The sequence below is a fragment of the Palaemon carinicauda genome, chromosome 4, assembly GCF_036898095.1.
Source record: "Palaemon carinicauda isolate YSFRI2023 chromosome 4, ASM3689809v2, whole genome shotgun sequence".
NCBI lineage: Eukaryota > Metazoa > Arthropoda > Malacostraca > Decapoda > Palaemonidae > Palaemon > Palaemon carinicauda.
The window spans coordinates 47,190,943-47,195,942 of NC_090728.1; the positions used below are offsets into that span (position 1 = coordinate 47,190,943).

Genomic DNA, 5,000 nt, shown 5'->3' on the forward strand with positions numbered 1-5,000 from the left:
TCTCATCATCTCTGAAGACTATTTATCTTCAGTCTTTCACTTACTTTAAATATAAAATGTTTATAAATCCTTTGCATTTCATGATAATGAAAAGTCACCAAGATAACCAAATATTGGAATGAAATACACAAGATGCTACTGTCAACAGAATTGCAAGGTAGAATATTAAGCTACAATCTTTCACTTATTCTAAATGTAAAATGTTTATAAATTATTTGCATTTCCTGATAATGAAAAGTCACCAAGATAACCACATAATGGAATGAAATACACAAGATGCTACTGTCAACAGAATTGCAATGTAGACATAAAAAACTTTAAGCGAGACGTTTAAAGGCACCACCATACCCCCTGCCAGATGACTGGCATGAACGTCAACTAGGCATAACAGCCCCAGGATGACCCCGGCTAGGGTCTGGCAAACCATCAAGTGATAGCAAAGCGGCATATCAAGGTGCTGGAAGTAAGGTAGCCAATCAGATTTACTGAGAGGAGCCCAAAAGCTCGGAGACCTGCACGCAAGGGAGCGATTGTACTCGAGGAAAATGTTGATAAATTTGGACAAACGTAAACATAGATCCTGGGAGACACGCGCATGCATGAATGAATACCCGTGGATGCGTAAGTCGGGGAAAGATTGTTAATATTAGTGTATGAAGAGAAACACAAGAGAGAGAGAGAGAGAGAGAGAGAGAGAGAGAGAGAGAGAGAGAGAGGGGGGGGGGGGAAGGCTGGATGAGGGAGGGGCCCTTCCAGACTGGGTCTGGAAGGAGGGCCGAGCTGGTGGCATGGGCGGCTTCAGCGAAGTCCGCTGGTGGTCTGACTGGACCAAGGTGGTCCAGCAGGCTGCCACCCACTCGGGACGGACGCCCTCTCCAAGTCCGCGTACGCACACGTACCTCTAAAGCTGCCTTGTACCTTCGTTAGGAAACTTTAGCACTTCATTCACAGTTAATGCACATTATACCTTTTTGAACCTCCGACATATCAAACACACCTGAGCGAAAACGAAGTGTCGCATCTCGGGTGACCTTGTTTTTTATTTTTTTTTGGGGGGGGGGAGGAGGGGGAGGAGGGGGGGAGAGGTGACCAGCTAATATAGATGCCTCACATCTCCGGTGTCCTTTTGGGGGTTGCAGATAAAATAGCACCCTCCCAACAATCTTAAGTTAATGCTGAAGATGCGAGTGACTTTAACTCTACAACTTATGTTGATATCAAACGGGTTTTATCGTTACAGAAATTGTCTGCCTATAACGACTTTCTAACTTTTTTCTTTCGGTTCGTCAATACACAAAGGAGGTACTGAATACTGAGCTTTCTTTTACTATGACTGTTGATCCCTTCTCTGTCTAACTCAGCAAAATTTTATTGCTCTCTTCATTTTAACTAAGTTTCCTTTATATATATATATATATATATATATATATATATATATATATATATATATATATATGAATGAATAAATACATAAATATATATATATATATATAAAATCTATACATATATACATATATAATATAAAACATATGTATATATATATATATATATATATATATATATATATATATATACACATATATATATATACACACACACACATATATATATATATATATATATATATATATATATATACACATATATATATAATCTATACATATGTAATATAAAACATATATATATATAGAGAGAGAGAGAGAGAAAGAGAGAGAGAGAGAGAGAGAGAGAGAGAGAGAGAGAGAGAGAGATCCTGTAATTTTCTTTTCCCTTTTTTTCTCTTTGTTCTATTGTTCGCTAACATGTACAGTACCATGATTCTCCCCAAAGTATATTTGAAATATATTTTATTTTAGAATCTATTCATCAGGTGTCCTGCAAGTTCTAACTTTGTTTTTATTTCAATGTAGGTATTCAATCATCCTATGAATTCACATGGGGTAATACAATTCTCCTTTTCAAGTCATAGTTCCTTCAACATTAGCAACCTATGTTTTTGTCCCTAGTTAGGGATTATTCTTACAGGCCCAATAACTGGCAATTGGCTATGTCCCTTGTTGCTGTATTATTTTTACATTCCCAATATTCATTACAATTGGATACGTCCCTTGTTCTGTATTATTCTTACAACCCCAATATTTATTGCAATTAGCTATTTCCCCAGTTACTGTATTATACTTACATCCCCAATATTTATTGCAATTAGCTATTTCCCTAGTTACTGTATTATTCTTACATCTCCAATATTTACTGCAATTGGCTATTTCCTTAGTTACTGTATTATTCATACGTCTCCAATATTTATTGCAATTAGCTATTTCCCTAGTTACTGTATTATTCTTACGTCCCCAATATTTACTGCAATTGGCTATTTCCTTAGTTACTGTATTATTCTTACGTCCCCAATGTCTATTGCAATTAGCTATTTCCCTAATTACTGTATTATTCATACGTCCCCAATATTTATTGCAATTAGCTATTTCCCTAGTTACTGTATTATTCATACGTCTCCAATATTTATTGCAATTAGCTATTTCCCTAGTTACTGTATTATTCTTATATCTCCAATATTTATTGCAATTAGCCATTTCTATCGTTTTTAACTGTCACTATTATTCCACCAATTCCCTCCTCTTCCCTCTCTTGTTGCCCTCATGTATTCTCTCATTACCTTCCTCACCCCTTCATAGTTCCTTACTTTCCTCTCCTCGTCTTCTTCTACCTTCTGCAGCTCCTCCTTCCCCTTCCCCCTTCCCCTCCCCTTCACCCGCCTCCCCATACCAAATATGGCAATAATCACCACATTCCTATATCTTAACACACACATACTCACACTCGCTCTAACCTCTCATTCTCTATATCTTCAACTCCCTCTCGCCAGCTCTAATTGGTACCTCGAAACTCGCTTCTTCAGTCCTCCTCCTCCTTCTCCTCCTCCTCCTGCGTTATTTCAAAATCTCTTTCCTAACATCTTACTTAGGGAATTCGATTCCAATATGCCTTCCCCCCTCAAAGTCCCTCCGAAAGAGGGAGAGAGGGGGAGGGAGGTGATGATATGTATTGGATGGTATTTTGACTAATCATATTAAGTATTAGTTTCTCGTAGAGTAAAAGTTTTAAGAAAAGCGGTTTCCTTTTAGTAAACCTTCTCTGTATTATTATTATTATTATTATTATTATTATTATTATTATTATTATTATTATTATTATTAGCTAAGCTACAACCCTACTTGGAGAAGCAAGAGGCTATAAGACCCAGCGCTCCAACAGGGAAAAATAGCCCAGTGAGAAAAGGAAATAATGAAATAAATAAACGATAAGAAATAATGAACAATTAAAATAGAATATTTTAAAAACAGCAAAATCATTTGAACTTCCTGAATACTGACCATGACCTTCCAGTTGACCTATGTAGAGCTACGAAAACTAGGCAGCCCACGCAAAAGTTCGGACCAAATGTTTAACAAACAAACTTGAGAAGATTCTATCTAACATCCACAGGTGTCTTGGATGATTAAAGTTAAGTTCCCCAACTCCTTATCTCATTAATGGATTAAGGTTAACCATGATGCATCTATCCGAAATAGTAATCTTATATAAAGGCAGAAACGTAAAGAAAAATTACAGAAGCAACAATAACTTGGGGGGCACTCAGTAGAGCGTAGACCTTCGCCGCGTCAGCTTATTTCTGGACCTTTTACTCGACCTTGACCTTTGACCTCAACATGTATTAATTGGCGTGGATTTTTACACACTCATACATGAAACAAATTTTAAGTCTCTGTGACAACGATGTCCAAACTTAAGGCTGATTGCGTGAATTGGACATTTTACATAACAGTCAATACCTGCACGTTTCAGTATCAAAATTGTGGCCAGGAAGCTGTTCACAAACAAACACACAAACCGGGGCGAAAACATAATCTCCTTCCAACTTCGTTGGCGGAGGTAATTAAGCGATATCAAACCTTCTGTACTTGAATTCGTAATCGCCTTACAGAAATTTGTTATGAGTATATCTTTTCCAATTTCTTTTATAATACACTAGGTAAACAGTGGAACATCTGAATGAGTAAAATGTACTTTAAATGTATCTAAATAGTTAGAAATTTAAAAGAAACATAATCTAACTATTCGAAAATTATAGATGCTGTATTTCCAGTTCAGATACAACACGTATGCAATTAGTTTCTTATTTTCCATTTCTAACCCCATATTTCTGTAAGTCATAATAAACGTATTGTTTAAACCATTGCTGATTGAGCAATTTCAAAGTACATATGATTGTAATCAGAAGTATGTCACGCAGTAATCTTGGTTACCTCAACCATACAAAAAAACAATGACCATTTAAAGGCTTTGCATCCATCAAAGCAGATAAAAACATTGCAAACCAGTTTCAAAAGAATGCAGACACCACATGAAGATGGCTTAGACCAAGATAAATAAACGAGGAATAAGAGAAAACAGAAAGGAGAAGAAGCGGATGATGATGGCGAGAGAGGGGAACAAGACGGAATGGGATAGAAGTCTATTCGAGGTCAAGCTACTGCATTCTATCATTTTGTGATCAATGGCTATCATGTTCTGTTGATGTCTGAACCCAATTCTCTCTCAATCCCTCACACTGCTAATTATGGGGTGACGGAGGGGGGGGGGGTGAGTATGGGTGAGACATAGTGAGTGGTATACATTATTATTATTATTATTATTATTATTATTATTATTATATTACTTCCTAAGCTACAACCCTAGTTAAAAAAACAGGATGCTATAAGCCCAGGGGCCCCAAACAGGGAAAATAGCCCAGTAAGGAAAGGAAACAAGGAAAAATAAAATATTTTAAGAACAGTAACAACATTAACACGTTTCCTATATATAATATATAAGATAATATAATGAGCTTCCTTCAATGTAATTACAGGTAAATGCTGAAAACTTATAAATCAACAGGTACCAGCAGTTCTACATCAAAATAGTCTGCTCTTTCCTCATTCTCA

At 36.4% G+C, this 5,000-nt stretch overlaps 1 protein-coding gene across 1 annotated transcript in view; it reads right to left on the reverse strand.

The window, feature by feature from the left end:
- Positions 1-5,000, reverse strand: part of LOC137639060 (uncharacterized) — a 661,577-nt gene that overhangs the window by 185,864 nt on the left and 470,713 nt on the right. The window lies entirely within an intron of this gene.